The following is a 17,688-nucleotide window of genomic DNA, read 5'->3' as shown; positions in this document are numbered from 1 at the left end:
GGGCAGTGCTGCCCTGGGCCGCCAAAGTGGAACTGGCAGCCCCGGGTGGGCCAGCAGTGTCTCCCCGGGTCACCGAGGTGGAACTGGCAGCCCTGGGTGGGCCAGCAGTGTCTCCCCGGGTCACCGAGGTGGAACTGGCAGCCCCGGGTGGGCCAGCAGTGTTTTCCTGGGCTGCAGCGTTGGGATTTCTCGCAGCACCCCGGCCATTGGGACAATCCCTGCGGAAGTGCCCGAACTCTTTACACGCATGACACCGTGCTTCCCCCCAACTCCAATACACGCGGTATTGGAGCCCCGCATTCTTAACGACAAAACTTCCCTCCGCGCCCATCCCTAATCCTACTTCCATATACACCCGCCTCTTAAATGTATAGCTCCTTTGGAGACGAGTGCTGCTGCGCCAGGTCTGTTTAAGCCTAGTCAGCCTGGACCGCACCTCCCCAATCTCTGCCAGGTGTGGGCCAAGGAGCGCATCCCGGATGAAAGTGGGAACGTTGCGCAGGAGAACCGGTCGCACGGTGGACACCCATGGTTCCACCGGTACAAAGAGCCCCCTCACTATAAGCCCCTTCTCCAAAGCTAGGGCCACATCCTGCTGTTCCTTTAGGATGAACTGACATTTGCCCCATCCAACCTCAGCAGAGGCAATCTCGTCCTTCTTGAAGAGATCAAACAGGCTCTCCGCTAATTCCTCCTTGGACCACCGGTCCCCGGTTTGGACCGTGATCCCGTACTCGAGCCCCCCCAAGTTGACATAGGGCTCCTCCTCGAGTGACTCCGGAGCCGCAGCCGAAGCCACACCTGCGTAGCTCCGACCCTGACCCCGACCCCGAGCTGCTGCCATCCTGACAGGGGTACAGAACAACACCCGAAACAACAGCAGTCCTCGCACAAAAAACGCTCTCAGAGTCAGTCTCAGTCTAAAGAGCGGCAGAAGCAGTTCTCTCCAGTCGAGCAAAGGAACACGCCCACGCTTATCCTCACCGCCGAGTGCAGCTTTTGGGGCTTTCTGAGGCCTTTCGAGCCCCTCTGGAATCTGCCAGATTTTGAAAAGTACCTTCACTTTGTTGAGCCCGAAGTCCCAGTCCGGGCACAATGTTATGGAAGCTGGATTGTGGAGCTAGAATCGCCACAAACACCACATCTTCCCAACTCCCAGTCTCCAGGTACGATTGGCAATCCGCCAGCCACTGCCGCTCCCACAGCTCTGCAGACAAGCGCTGGAGTTCCTCACTAAATGGAGAAATCCTTCGACAAAGGAAAGTTTCCGAAGTCCAACGTTCACTCAAACTTCGAACTCCCACTGCCTCTGTCCCTCTTCCTTCGACACACTCTTCAAAGGTTGCTTCAATCCTCTCAGCCACCGGAGCAGAGAGCAACTCTCTAACTCTCTCTCTCTCTCTCTCTCTCTCTCTCTCTCTCTCTCTCTCTCTCTCTCTCTCTCTCTCTCTCTCTCTCTCTCTCTCTCTCTCTCTCTCTCTCTCTCCTCTCTCCTCTTCTCTCTCTCTCTCTCTCTCTCTCTCTCTCTCTCTCTCTCTCTCTCTCTCTCTCTCTCTCTCTCTCTCTCTCTCTCTCTCTCTCTCTCTCTCTCTCTCTCTCTCTCTCTCTCTCTCTCTCTCTCTCTCTCTCTCTCTCTCTCTCTCTCTCTCTCTCTCTCTCTCTCTCTCTCTCTCTCTCTCTCTCTCTCTCTCTCTCTCTCTCTCTCTCTCTCTCTCTCTCTCTCTCTCTCTCTCTCTCTCTCTCTCTCTCTCTCTCTCTCTCTCTCTCTCTCTCTCTCTCTCTCTCTCTCTCTCTCTCCCGTGCTAATTCAAAGTGAAAGCTGTACTGCAGTAAACAACTCCGAAATCATTTACGGACAGGATTTGTCAACAAAGATAACAGCACGGTGGCGCAGCGGTAGAGTTTGCTGCTCATGGCGCCGGAGACCCGGGTTCAATCCTGACTACGGGGTGCTGTTGGCACGGAGTTTGTACGTTCTCTCCGTGGGTTTTCTCCGGGTGCTCCGGTTTCCTCCCCAAGTCTCAAAGACGTACAGGTTTGTAGGTTAATTGGCTTCGTTAAAATTGTAAATTGTCCCTGGTGTGTAGGATAGTGCTAATGTACGGGGTGATCAGCGCAGAATCGAAGGGCCGATCAGCCTGTTTCAGCTCTGTATCTCTAAACTTAAAAAAAACATAGAACCTTCTGGCAATGTATAAGTATTTTATATATTAGAATTAACTAAGTTCTGTAATGATTTCTGTCAATCTTTTTACTAGCTTACACTGTAGAGTGCAAATCCATTTTCTAAACGATATTTAAACAACTCGGAAACATATTTGGCAAATAGATTATGATTATGATTATGGTATTACAAAGTGCTGGAGTAACTCAGCGGGTCAGGCAGCATCTCTGGAGAGAAGGAATGGGTGACGTTTCGGGTCGACTGATGTCAGGGGGGGGGCGGGACAAAGAAAGGTATAGGTGGAGACAGGAAGGCAGTGGGAGAACCGGGAAGGGGAGGGGAAGGGAGGGACAGAGGAGCTATCAAACGTGGTCGTAGAGTAGGAGGGCAGGAGGAATCACAGAGGGGGAGCAGCGAGAGAGCATGTTACAGACAATAGACAATAGACAATAGGTGCAGGAGGAGGCCATTCGGCTCTTCGAGCCAGCACCGCCATTCAATGTGATCATGGCTGATCATTCTCAATCAGTACCCCGTTCCTGCCTTCTCCCCATACCCCCTGACTCCGCTATCCTTAAGAGCTCTATCTAGCTTTCTCTTGAATGCATTCAGAGAATTGGCCTCCACTGCCTTCTGAGGCAGAGAATTCCACAGATTCACAACTCTCTGACTGAAAACGTTTTTCCTCATCTCAGTTCTAAACGGCCGACCCCATGTTGCTAAACTCTCGTCGAAGAGAGGAGGAGAACTTCTTCAAAGTAGACATACCTTGAGGAGAAATCACAGTGGAGCTGCAAGTTGTGTAGGAAAATAACTGTGGATGCCTGACCCGCTGAGTTACTCCAGCACTGAGATACCTTCGATTTGTACCAGCATCTGCAGTTATTTTCCTACACATGATTATGACTATGATTATGATTATGATTATTTAGAAATATTTGACATAATGTTAGTCTGAGGATTTCATCAGACACTTTTCAAGAGGAATATCTCAGCTGCAGACCAGACTACAAGATTGTGTCAGAAAAAAATTGACATCTTAAATAAATATACCCCAAATTGCCTCAAATATTTAACATTGTCAAGGTCATGTAACGTGATTCCCAGCAGTCGAAGAAGATATTAAAAATTATAGAGCCAGGGCAGGAAAATCCATTAAGAATACATCCAAATGTATGTCTAATCTTAGATAAATAATGAATCGTATCATTAAATCACTGAGTGCCAAGTGGCTTGAATTACAGGAGACAGATAAGTAGTTGTCCATTATGTTTAACCTTATGTTTCAGTGAACAACTTCCACGGTGAAATTGACTTTAGTTTAAACTGAAGTAAACTTTAGTGTAAGAATAATATAAGAAAATAACTGCAGATGCTGGTACAAATCGATTTATTCACAAAATGCTGGAGTAACTCAGCGGGTCAAGCACCATCTCAGGAGAGAAGGAATTGGTGACGTTTCAGGTCGAGACCCTTCTTCAGACTGATGTCAGGGGGGTGGGACAAAGGAAGGATATAGGTGGAGACAGGAAGATAGAGGGAGATCTGGGAAGGAGGAGGGGAAGAGAGGGACTGTGGAACTATCTAAAGTTGGAGAAGTCGATGTTCATACCACTGGGCTGCAAACTGCCCAGGCGAAATATGAGGTGTGATCCAATATTTTAGTGTGAACTTTAGTGTGATCTCTGCACACTAACGCTATCCAACTGTACACGCACGAGGGACAACTTTTATACCAAGCCAATTAACCTACAAACCTGTACGTCTTTGGAGTGTGGGAGGAAACCGAAGATCTCGGAGAAAACCCACGGAGGTCACGGGGAGAAACGTACAAACTCCGTACAGACGACAGCACCCGCAGTCGGGATCGAACCCGAGTCTCTGGAGCTGCAAGTGCTGTAAGGCAGCAACTCTACCGCTGCACCAATAGTTGATTATCTATCCTGCAATTGCAACCATGTTTTTTTTTTAAATGGAGGCTTTGATAACTCGGCTAAACAATTCCCTTCCGTTTATTCCCAATGTTGGCTAAAAGAAAAATCAGTTCTTATTAGAAAGGAGAGCAATTAGGTCCCTTGGGAATGATTTTGCAAACAGACTTTATTTATTCATAATGTCAAATAACGGGTTGGTGCGAACAGCTCACGGCGAACAAGATATTGTTCAGCAAACAGTATTAATTTACGAGAGAACAGGTCTATTTAAGGAACATAGAAATCAGAAGTTCTGGCAGATTTTTGCAATTCAGGCAAGATAAAATCCCTAGAATCGGCATCTGCAGTTCCTTTTAATGACTGTTTCTTTAAAGATCCCAAAAGTTCCATTTAGTTTAGAGATACAGCCTGGAGACAGGCCCTTCGGCCCACCAAATCCGCACCCCGTACAATAGTTCCATGGTATCCCAGATTCACATCCGACCCACCAGGGGGCAATTTGCAGAAGCCAATTAACCTACAAGAGATAGATAGAGACATAGAGTGATAGTGTCACACAGTGTGGGAACAGGCCCTACGGCCCAACTTGCCCACACCGGCCAACATGTCCCAGCACACTAGTGCCACCTGCCTGCATTTGATCCATGTCCCTCCAAACCTGTCCTATCCATGTACCTGCCTAACTGTTTCTTAAATGTTGGGATAGTCCCAGCCTCAACTACCTCCTCTGGCAGCTCGTTCCATACACCCACCACCCTTTGTGTGGAAAAAGTTCCCCCTCAGATTCCTATTATCGGGGATGCAAGGGTTACTTGAAATTAGAGCTACTAATCATTGTATAAGTTGTGTGGCAAACTATCAATGAAGCGTCTTTCCTGACACGCCTGGTATCTCGATAGATGTTAATTACATTGCTGACAATTTGCTAAACCCAACAAATATTCCATGATGCCATCAATTAGTTTTAAATTAATTGCTCTAGTTCAGAAAACTATTGTTTCTCCTTATGAAAATTAATCTAATGAGTTTTGTATTGGCTTTCTTATTTATTCATGAGTTTATATGTATAATATATATAATAATGACTCGTTTAATTGTTCTCAATATCCATGCATACAAATCAGTTCAGCTTTATTTTGACAGCTGATGGATGCTTTCCGTCTGCTCTCTCATTGCTTTAAGGCGATGCTCCTCACAGTATGATATCGGCAAGTTGGAATTGATTTTTTTCCCCCCTGCTGGGAATAAAAGAGAACGGAAAATAAGTTAATTTAATTTACTTTTTCTTTGGTTTTGCTCGTCCGTTATAAGTCGGAGGAATGTCGCATTTATTTTAGCTGTTTCAATCGCTCCTATCTGCCGGGAAATCGCATATTGCGCTCGTTTCTTGTGTGCGAGACCACTGCTATATCAGTGAAAGGAGCAGAATTAGGCCATTCGGCCCATTGAGTCAAGTCAAGTCAACTTTATTTGTCACATACACATACAAGATGTGCAGTGAAATGAAAGTGGCAATGCCTGCGGATTGTGCTAAACTACAAAACACAATAGAAAAAAACATTTTAACACAAAAAATAAATTAATACAGTAAATCAAATGAGTCCCTGGTGATATGAGATGGCCTGTGGGTAGAAACTCCGTCTCATCCTCTCTGTTTTCACAGCGTGACAGCGGAGGCGTTTGCCTGACCGTAGCAGCTGGAACAGTCCGTTGCTGGGGTGGTAGGGGTCCCCCATAATGTTGCTGGCTCTGGATCGGCACCTCCTGATGTATAGGTCCTGCAGGGGGACGAGTGTAGTTCCCATGGTGCGTTCAGCCGAACGCACTACTCTCCGCAGAGCCTTCCTGTCCTGGGCAGAGCTGTTCCCAAACCAGACTGTGATGTTTCCGGACAAGATGCTCTCTACAGCCCCAGAGTAGAAGCACTGAAGGATCCTCAGAGAGACTCTGAATTTCCTCAACTGTCTGAGGTGGTAAAGGCGCTGCCTTGCCTTACTCACCAGTGCGGCAATGTGTGTTGTCCATGTCAGATCCCCTGTGATGTGGACTCCCAGGTATCAAGTCTGCTCCGCCATTCAATCATGGCCGATCTATCTCTCCCTCCGAACCCCATTCTCCTGCCTTCTCCCCGTAACCCCTGGCATCCGTACTAATGGAGTGATAGGTGGATACAGGCGAGTGGAGTCTTTTTTTTTACACAGGCGAATGGGCTGACAAAGGCCAGAGATGAAAAGGACACAGAAGGTTGTGAGATAAGGACAGGACAGGAGTGACAAGTGAAACCAGAGGGGATATAGGTGGGAGGGAAGAGAGGGGTTGGGGAAAAGTGGGTGGAACAGTGGGAGAAATGGATGGGCATCAGAATGGGAAACAGGGAAGAGAAGAGGCCTGCAGTTTACAATCAGGGGACAACCCAATATAAAGGTGGAAGAATCTAATTCCAGCTTTTAGTTTTCAGTTTTAGAGATACAGCAGGGAAACAGGCCCTTCGGCCCACCGAGTCCGCACCGACCAGCGATCCCCGCATATTAACACAACCGTACACACTCCAGGGACAATTTACACTTATCACCAAGCCAATTAACCCGCTAACGTCTTTGGAATGTGGGAGGAAACCGAAGATCTCGGAGAAAAATCCATTCAGGTCACGGGCAGAAGTCACTAACTCGGTGCAGACAGCACCCTTAGTCGGGATCGAACCCGGGTCTCCGGTGCTTCAAGCGTTGTAAGGCGGCAACTCTACCGCTGCGCCACCATGCTGCCCCCCCCCCCACGGCCTTTCAGATTCCCTTTGGCAATCAGTGCAATTTCCAATTGTAGTCAAAAGAAGGTTGGGAAACTGGAGTACAACTCATTATCATTGGAGGCCCTCACGTTTGGTCAGGAACACACAATGTAATTTGATTTTGCTTAACTGCGCCAATGGGCCTGAGAACGGCAGAAACATATTTAATTCAGATATGAAAGGGGGGGTGTTTCCGTTTTGGTGAGACAAACCAGGGCAGATTTACACAGTGACACAGCTGTCGAGCACTTGTGTAGGAAAGAACTGCAGATGCTGGTTTAAATTGATGGTAGACACAAAATGTCTCGACCCGAAATGTCACCCATTCCTTCCCTCCAGAGATGCTGCCTGTCTCGCTGAGTTACTCCAGCATTTCGTGTCTACCTGTATCAGTCACCTGTTGGCTTTGTCTGACACTATTTTGTGCTATTTTCCATCATTAGGTTGGACACCAGCATCGGCCATTTAGTATAGTTTAGTCTAGAGATGCAGTGCGGAAACAGGCCCTTCGGCCCACCGGGTCGGCGCCGACCACATTAACACCATCCTACACCCACTAGGGACAATTGTTTACATTTACCAAGCCAATTAGCCTCACCACTCCTACATCTTTGGAGTGTGGGAGGAAACCAAAGATCGATCTCGGAGAAAACCCACGCAGGTCACGGGGAGAACGAACAAACCCCTGTACGGACAGAACCCGTATTCGGGATCGAACCCGGGTCTCCAGCGCTGCATTCGCTGTAAGGCAGCAACTCTACCGCCGCGCCACCGTGCCATCCAGCTGGAACCACAACGAGCTGTCAGCATTGATAACATTCTCTGCCAGCATCACGAGTGTAGATTAACTACATGCAGAACACAGCCTCATTGTGTCAATTAGTTTGCAGCTTCAGAGTCCCTCTATTTGTTTACTGGTGAGCCTTAATGAGTCACTTGTTTGTGCAACTCCTTGCTTCTGTCACGCTAAGCAGAATGATAATGTGCGTGACCTTTGGTGTTAATGTGAGCTCCCTAGAGAACAGCACACAGTCAATTTAGATCATCATCCATAAGAATTAGATTCACCCCCAGTGTCAAAGCAAAGTTAATCAGCTGCTGTTGCTGTACAGATCATAATTGTAACACGAAGGTAGACACAAAATGCTGGAGTAACCCAGCGGGTCAGGCAGCATCTCGGGAGAGAAGGAACGGGTGAAGTTTCGGGTCGAAACCCTTCAGCTCGACCCGAAAGGTCACCCATTCCTTCTCTCCCGAGATGCACGGTGGCGCAGCGGTAGAGTTGCTGCTTTACAGCGAATGCAGCGCCGGAGACTCAGGTTCGATCCTGACTACGGGTGCTGCACTGTAAGGAGTTTGTACGTTCTCCCCGTGACCTGCGTGGGTTTTCTCCGAGATCTTCGGTTTCCTCCCACACTCCAAAGACGTACAGGTATGTAGGTTAATTGGCTGGGTAAATGTAAAAAAAAAATTAAAAAATTGTCCCTAGTGGGTATAGGATAGTGTTAATGTGCGGGGATCACTGGGCGGCACGGACTTGGAGGGCCGAAAAGGCCTGTTTCCGGCTGTATATATATGATATGATATGATATGCTGCCTGTCCCACTGAGTTACTCCAGCATTTTGCGTCTACCTTCGATTTTAACCAGCATCTGCAGTTTTTTTGCTACATAATTGTAATGCTTTGTGTGTAAAGGGGAACCGCAGATGCAGGTTTAAACCGAGGATTGGCACAAAAGGCCGGAGTAACTCAGCGGGTCAGCCAGCATCTCTGGAGAAAGGGAACGGGTGACGGTTCTGAAGACCCGATTCAGAATCTGAAGAAGGGTCTCGACCAGAATATGTCACCATTTCCCTTTCTCCAAAGATGCTGCCTGACCTGCTGAGTTACTCCCGCCTTTTATGTCTCTCTTCAATAACTGTTGCTTTATCGGGAATGAATCTGGCAAATGTGCAAATATGGTTCAGCTTAGTTTCGAGACACTGCGTGGAAGCAGGCTCTCCGACCCACCGAGTCAACGCCGACCGACAATCTCCAATACACCAGTTTCGCATCCTCCACACGAGGGTCGGGCAGTATCTCTGGAGAACAATGGATGAGTGATGTTTCAGGTCAGAACCCGAAACGTCACCAATCCATGTTCTCCTGAGATGCTGCCTGACCTGCTGAGTTACTCCAGTACTCTGTCCTTTTGTGTAAACCAGCATCTACAGTTCCTTGTTTCTATTAGTGCATCTACCTCACTGGAAATCTTTGAACTATCTGTAATCAGAATTCATCAGTCTTCACTGTTACTCCTCTGCACTAAATGCTGTGCCCTTTGTCCTTTCACCTGAACACCGTGGAGGGATAGAATGTATTCATGCATAATCGTTTCTTTGGCTGGAGAGCAACGCAATCAAAAGCTTTTCACTTTTGATTGGTACGGGTGTCGGGGGTTATGGGGAGAAGGCAGGAGAACGGGGTTGAGAGGGAGAGATAGATCAGCCATGATTGAATGGCGGAGTAGACCTGATGGGCCGAATGGCCTAATTCTGCTCCTATCACTGATGAACTCATCGAAGGTATTTATTCACAAAATGCTGGAGCAACTCAGCAGGTCAGGCAGCATCTCAGGAGAGAAGGAATGGGTGACGTTTCGGGTCGAGACCCTTCCTCAGACTGATGTCAGGGGGGGGCGGGACAAAGGAAGGATATAGGTGGAGACAGGAAGATAGAGGGAGAACTGGGAATGAGGAGGGGAAGAAAGGGACAGAGGAACTATCTAAAGTTGGAGAAGTCGATGTTCGTACCACTGGGCTGCAAGCTGCCCAGGCGAAATATGAGGTGCTGTTCCTCCAATTTCCGGTGGGCCTCACTATGGCACTGGAGGAGGCCCATGACAGAAAGGTCAGACTGGGAATGGGAGGGGGAGTTGAAGTGCTCAGCCACCGGGAGATCAGATTGGCCAACGCGGACCGAGCGCAGGTGTTGAGCGAAGCGATCACCGAGCCGGCGCTTGGTTTCGCCGATGTAAATAAGTTGACATCTAGAGCAGCGGATGCACTCATGAACTCATGAATTGTATGTAAATGCTGATGAACTCATGAACTGTACATCGTTACACGTGACAATTATACTAAACTAAACTAAACTAAACCACCAGTTTCTAAGGCGGAATGCAACGAATTCTTCCCACCGTCTACTTGTGAAAGATTGAATTTTCTTAACACCAAATCTTTTCCTGATTTGCTGCGTAGATATACCAACAGAAGCCAATGTCACAAAAAGCTGGAGTAACTCAGCGGGTCAGGCAGCAGCTTTGGAGAGAAGGAACGGGTGACGTTCAGGTCTGAAGAAGGGTCTCGACCCGAAACGTCACCCATTCCTTTTCTCCAGAGATGCTGCCTGTCCCGCTGAGTTACTCCAACATTTTGTGTCTGTCTTCGATTTAAACTAGCATCTGCAGTTCTTTCCAGCACAGAAGCCAATGTCAGATCCACTTTCAATAATCCACCTGCTTTATGTATAGATTTGATGAAGTATTTTTCTGTAAATGTATTGGATTGTGGAGAATATAGCACAATTTCCCAAAGGATGCCAAGGCAGAATTGTGCAGAACACAACCACTGGTCGGCGTGGACTAGGTGGGCCAAAAGGCCTGCTTCCTGTATCTCTAAACTAAATTAAAACTAAACAGTCCCTTCGGCCCATCGAGTCCGCACCGACCAGCGATCCCCGCACACTAACACTAACAATTTAGAAAAAAAACATTTATATTCTTGCCTCTGAGAAGTGTGATTTATGACAAAACAGTTTTAGTTCAGTTTAGTTCAGAGATACAGCATGGAAACTGGCCCTTCGGCCCATCGAGCCCGCGCCGACCAGCGATCCCCGCACATTAACACTATCCTACACACACTTGGGACAATTTTTACATTAACACCAAGCCAATTAACCTACAAACCTGCATGTTCTTTGCAGTGTGGGAGGAAGCCGAAGATCTCGGAGTAAACTCACGCAGGTCACGGGGAGAACGTACAAACTCCGAACAGACGGCGCCCGTGGCCAGGATCAAACCTGGGTCTCTGGCGCTGTAAGCGCAGTAAGGCAGCGACTCTACCGCCGTGCCACCGTGCCGCCCATGTTGGCAATTGCCTCCCGTTCCAACGAGAATACTTTGTGACCTTGAACGCCGATGATTGAAACATTAAAAATTTAGATGCAAAGATGCACAATAAAACTCATCGTGGATTCCAGCTGTCCGGGTTATGTTTCATTTGGGTGATCAGATTTTCTATCAAGGTGCATCCATAATATGCAAGGAAGCCATCAATACCTGCAGGGACAAGCGTGGTTTACCAAACCGTGAGAGGACTAACTAAAGCTCAATGCAATGTGTTCCATCAAACTGTCACCATTTGCCAAAACTGTGGATGTCACACGCTGCTGTCGGTTAATTAAAACACAAACAACTGTCCACCAACTGTCCACCAACTCTCACCAACTTCTACAGATGCGCCTCAGACAAGCATTCTGCTGGGACGCATCACAGCGCGGCTTGGGAAACGACTCCACCCAAGATCGCAAGAAATTGCAGCGAATTGCGGACGCAGCCCAGACCATCACACAAACCAACCTCCCTTCCGTTGACCCCAGTTCACACCTCACGCTGCCTCGGAAAGGACAGCAGCATAATCAAGGACGAGTCGCACCCCGGCCACTCCCTCTTCTCCCCTCTCCCATCGGGCAAAAGGGTACATGAGTGTGAGAACGCTCACCTCCAGATTCAGGGACAGATTCTCCAACAGCTGTTATCAGGCATCTGAACCATCCTACCGCAACCAGAGAGCAGTGCTGAACTACTATCTACCTCATTGGAGACCCTCGGACTAACTTTGATTGGACTTTGCGGAAGGTTATCATGCACTGAACATTATTCACGGTATTACCTTTATCTGTAGACTGTGGACGCACGAGTGTGATCATGTATTGTCTCTCCACTGTCTGGTTAGCACGCAACAAAAGCTTTTCATTGCACCTCGGTACACGTGACAATAAACACGCTGGAGTTCAGAAGGATGAGGGGGGACCTCATTGAAACTTACCGAATAGTGAAAGCCTGGATAGAGTGGATGTAGAGAGGATGTTTCCACTATTGGGAGAATCTAGGACCAGAGGCCGATGCCTCAGAATAAAAGGACGTACCTTGATAAAAGTCCAAGGGTGGTGAATCTGTGGAACTCATTGCCACTGAAGGCTGTGGAGACCAAGTTAATGGATATTTTTAAGGTGGAGATTGACAGACGGGTGATTAATGCCTCCAGATTCAGGGACAGTTCCTTCCCAGCTGTTATCAGACAACTGAACCATCCTACCACAACTAGAGAGCAGTCCTGAACTACTATTCACTCCTCAGGCTATCTTTGATCAGACCTTACTGGCTTTTCCTTGTGCCAAATGTTATTCCCTTAGCTGTACACTGTAAACGGCTCGATTGTAACCATGCATTGACTTTCCGCTGCCTGGTCAGCACGCAACAAAAGCTTTTCACTGTACCTCGGTACATGTGACAATAAACTAAACCGGTGTCAGGGGTTATGGGGAGAAGGCAGGAGAATGGGGTTGAGAAGAGATTCAAAAGAGAGATAGATAGAGCTCTTAAGGATAGCAGAGTCAGGGGGTATGGGGAGAAGGCAGGAACGGGGTACTGATTGAGAATGATCAGCCATGATCACATTGAATGGCGGTGCTGGCTCGAAGGGCCGAATGGCCTCCTCCTGCACCTATTGTCTATTGTCTATTGTCTATTGAGACTTTAGATTAGCCATGATTGAATGGTGGAATGGGTTTGATGGGCCGAATGGCCTAATTCTGCTCCTATAACCTATAACCTAAAACCGAATAAGATGGAATTTGCACCATCTGTTGCTGCCCGTCTCCATGTTCGATTTTCCCATCACACCAGTGTTTGTGATCAACATTGACTCCTGATTACTTAATAAATCAAAGTTCTAAGTAACTAAATTACTTCTTGACTTTTCCTGGTCTATTGAACTCATTCATATTATTTGGAATTTGTACTACTATGTTTTTTTATGAATGAATGAATTAATACTTTATTGTCACATGTGACGAGTCACAGTGAAATTCTTTGCTTTGTTTTGCTCGCCCAAGGTATGCAAAGAGTTGCCACATAAAGGGCGCAGACAAAGTTGCAAAGTATCCCGTGCCAGGCCCTCCATTGTTCCGCCCCCCCTCCCCCACGCCCGTCCCTCCTTTGTTCAAGGTAGTGCGGGCTCCATTAACCCGCGAGGCTCCACCGACCAATGAGGCTTCTCCGCGGCCTCCTGGGAGGCGTCAGCCACCACGGCCCGCCATCAGACCCTCTCTTCACTTATTCCGTCCCTTCATTTACCCCTGGTGGCAGCCCGCATCCAACGGCCATCTGGGGTAGCGGGGCATGCGGCCGGGGCCCGGGTCGGCGCCACGCTCGGAGGCATCCGGAGGGGACACGGCGGCGATAGGGGGGGGGTCGCAGACCGACGAACGAGGACGGACCACATGGGAGTGAGGACGCCACTGCCGGGGGAAGGAACGAAGGAGGACCCGGCATGGGGGGACCGCCGTGAGGGAGGGGGGGGGGGACCCAGCATGGGGGGACCGCCATGAGGGAGGGGGGGAAGAACAAGGGGGGGACCTGGCATGGGGGGGACCGCCATGAGGGAGGGGGAAAGAACAATGGGGGGACCCCGCGTGGGGGGACCGCCGTGAGGAGGGGGGAGGGAACAATGGATGACCCAGCTTGGGGGGGACCTCCATGAGGGGTGGGGGAGAAGAACAATGGGGGACCACGCGAGGGGGGACCACTGTGGGGGGGAGGTGAGAATGGGGGGACCCCGCGTGGGGGGACCGCCGTGAGGAGGGGGGAGGGAACAATGGAGGACCCAGCTTGGGGGGGACGGCCGTGAGGGGTGGGGGGAAGAACAATGGGGGCACCCAGCGTGTGGGGACCGCCGTGAGGGGGGTAGGGGGAGCACAAAATGGGATCTGACGCGGGGGTACTTTGTAACTTTGTCAGCGCCCTTAATGGGTGACCATTTGCATACCTTGGGAATGCAAGCAGAGAACTTCACTGGGACTTGTTACCTGTGATAATAAGGTATTCAATTCAATTCATTTCAAGCCTCCTGTCGTCTCCACCCCGTTTCTGGGAACCCTTCTCGAAACTCCACTCAAGCTACCGCCATTGCAAACCCCTTTCTGCGCCCTTGAAAAACTACCCTTGATTTCTTCCCCTACCTTTGCAATCTCGAGTGCAGTGCAGATAAATACATAAGGGTGGCGGATAATGTGTTGCTGTAATTGAAGCATGCATAATTCCTCGCCATCCTGAAGAAATAAGCCATTGTTCTGGCACAAAGTCAAAGGCAGAAAATGTATAAAAACCAATTATTTTCTGCAAACAAAATTAGTGCCAGGAAATGTTGCCTGCAGCCCATTAGCAGGCTAAATCACTCTGGCGCGGCAATCAGAGTGAAAGCTTTTATGTCTCATGAATTACTGAGATCTAAACAGAATCTCCCTGACAGGATAATGAGCTGCAAATGAAGGATCTTCTTCTATCAAAAGTACAGAGAGTGATGGTTGTCGCCAAAGCCAGCTGACTGCGTGGCAAGTGCCCAGGCTCGCTAATAAGTCACGTGCATGAATCCATTCAGCAGAAAGTCAATAATACCTTGCTGTTTTTACTTAGTTAGCAACCCATAAAGAAAGGGCGGCGCGGTGGCGCAGCGGTAGAGTCGCTGCCTTACAGCGCTTGCAGCGAACCCAGAGACCCGGGTTCGATCCCGACTACGGGCGCTGTCTGTACGGAGTTTGTACGTTCTCCCCATGGCCTGCGTGGGTTTTCTCCCAGATCTTCGGTTTCCTCCCACACTCCAAAGACTTACAGGGTTTGTAGGTTAATTGGCTTGGTACCAATATAGAAATTGTCCCTCGTGCGAGGATCGCTGGTCGGCGTAGATTTGGTGCCACTAAGGGCCTGTTTCCGCACTGTATCTCTAAGTTTAACCAAACTAAGAACTGTTTTGTCATAAGTCACACTGCTCAAATGCAAGAATAGTCATAATTTTGTCCTGTGACGTTGTTCATTGAGAACATTTATTTCCTTTGTTAAAGGGCGCGACAAGGCGGTGCAGCTGGTAGTGCAGCTGGTGGTGCAGCTGGTGGTGCAGCTGGTGGTGCAGCTGGTGGTGCAGCTGGTGGTGCAGCTGGTAGTGCAGCTGGTAGTGCAGTTGGTAGTGCAGCTGGTAGTGCAGCTGGTAGTGCAGTTGGTAGTGCAGCTGGTGGTGCAGCTGGTGGTGCAGCTGGTAGTGCAGTTGGTAGTGCAGCTGGTGGTGCAGCTGGTGGTGCAGCTGGCGGTGCAGCTGGCGGTGCAGCTGGCGGTGCAGCTGGTAGTGCAGCTGGTGGTGCAGCTGGCGGTGCAGCTGGCGGTGCAGCTGGCGGTGCAGCTGGCGGTGCAGCTGGTAGTGCAGCTGGTAGTGCAGCTGGTGGTGCAGCTGGCGGTGCAGCTGGTGGTGCAGCTGGTGGTGCAGCTGGTAGTGCAGCTGGTAAAGCCGCAGTTTCACGGTGCTGGAGACCCGGGTTCGATTCTGACCTCGGGTGCAGTCAGTGTGGAGTTTGCACCACATGGAATTCCCTGTGACCGCGTGGGTTTCCTCCAGGTACTCCAGCTTCCTCCCACATCCCAAAGACGTGCAGGCTTGTAAGTTGTTTGCCCTCTGAAAGATTGCCCCTAGTGTGCAGGGAGTTTAGGTGAAAGTGGGATCACATAGAACCAGTGTGAACGTACAGACAGAAGGTCCCGACCCAAAACGTCCTATTTCTCCAGAGATGCAGCCTGTCCCACTGAGTTACTCCAGCACTTTGTGTCCATCTTCGGTATAAACCAGCATCTGCAGTTCCTTGCGACACATTTAATCCATAAATGCCATTATGAGATACGTTCCCATAAATGACCTTATTCCCACTGATCCTCCTGAGACCCGGGTTCGATCCCGAATGCGGGCGCTTATCTGTACGGAGTTTGTACATTCTACCCGTGACCTGCGTGGGTTTTCTCCGGGAACTCCGGTTTCCTCCCACACTCCAAAGACGTGCGGGTTTGTAAGTTAATTTGCTTGGTAAAATTATCCCTAGTGTGTGTCGGATAGTGTTAGTGTGCGGGGATCGCTGGTCGGCGCGGACTCGGTGGGTCAAAGGACCTGTCTCTCTAAACTAAACTAAACTAAACTAAACTAAACGAAACTAAACTAAACTAAACCAAACTAAACTAAACTAAACTAAACTAAACTAAACTAAACTAAACTAAACTAAACCAAACTAAACTAAACTAAACTAAACTAAACTAAACTAAACTAGGCTCTTTGACTGGAAAGTTATTGTTAGGAAATGCATGAGTATTCAAACAAGATTAATAGACAGGGTAGAAACAAAATGCTGGAGTAACTCAGCGGGTCAGGCAGCATCTCAGGAGAGAAGGAATGGGTGACGTTTCGGGTCGAGACCCTTCTTCAGACCCGACCCGAAACATCACGCATTCCTTCTCTCCCGAGATGCTGCCTGACCCGCTGAGTTACTCCAGCATTTTGTGTCTACCTTCGATTTAAGCCAGCATCTGCAGCTTTTTTTCTCCCTACACAAGATTAATAGCCAGCTTGCCTCAAAATAAACAGCTGTCTATATTTCAGCTCGAAGGCAAATGATTTGAATATGAAAATAAATATTGCATTATTTCTGGGGCTAAAGAGAAAAGAATAGATGATGAATACTACTCTGAAGCCTGCAGGAAATATCAGGAAGTGAATTGGTTCCTGCCTAATATAGTTTGGAACGGCATATTTCACAGACACCAGTATTCGTTTTTCATTGCAAGTTTCAGACTCAGAAGAATTAGCAGCTGCAGGAACATCATTTGTTATTTGGCGCTAATGAAAAAAACATTTCCTTTGGTTGTGTGTTACCTTATTCATAAGGAATAAGTTAACAGCCCATCCATCCTATGAAATATCAAAGTAAAATTAAAATCACAGCCTGAGAGCCTTGCATTCATCTAAAATGTAGTTTCGTTTAGTTTAGCTTAGAGATACAGCGTGGAAGTTGGCCCTTCGGCCCACCGAGTCCTCACCGACCAGCGATCACCCCGTACACTAGTTCCAACCTGCACACCAGGGACCATTTACAGGAACCAAAAAAACCTGCACACCTGCACATATTTCGAGAGTGGGAGGAAACCGGAGCACCCAGAGAAAACCCACCTGGTCACCAGGAGAACGTAGAAACTCCGCACAGACAGCGCCCGTGGTCAGGATCGAACCCGGGTCACTGGCGCTGTGAGGCGGCAGCTCTACCGCTGCACCACCGAGCCGCCCTGTGAACAGCTCCTGCCTTAGGTATCATCCAATGCTTCGCAATTTGCCAATTTGGCCCATCTATTCCCTCATCAGGCCACCGTCCTGAACTGCATAAATCCCTCTTCACCTGGTGGGGCTCTTTAAAACTGATTCCTTTCATTAAACCTGTCTTAAATCTGGAGATTTTATTATTTTCTTCCCCTCTGATGATTTTGGACTTTTTTCATGTTACTTGTGCTCAGATCGACTTCTACTTGACCATGCCATTCCATAAACACCAGGAATTTCTGTATCACATATTGTTTTTTTGCATTTGCAAATCAATTGTACAAAACAGTGCAGCACAGGAACAGCCCCTTCGGCCCACAATGTCCGTGCTGAACAAGAGAGTCAAGAGTCACGAGTGTTTT

This window comes from Rhinoraja longicauda, chromosome 26 (genome assembly GCF_053455715.1).
Source record: "Rhinoraja longicauda isolate Sanriku21f chromosome 26, sRhiLon1.1, whole genome shotgun sequence".
In the NCBI taxonomy this organism is placed as follows: Eukaryota; Metazoa; Chordata; class Chondrichthyes; order Rajiformes; family Arhynchobatidae; genus Rhinoraja; species Rhinoraja longicauda.
This window is presented reverse-complemented; position numbering follows the sequence as displayed.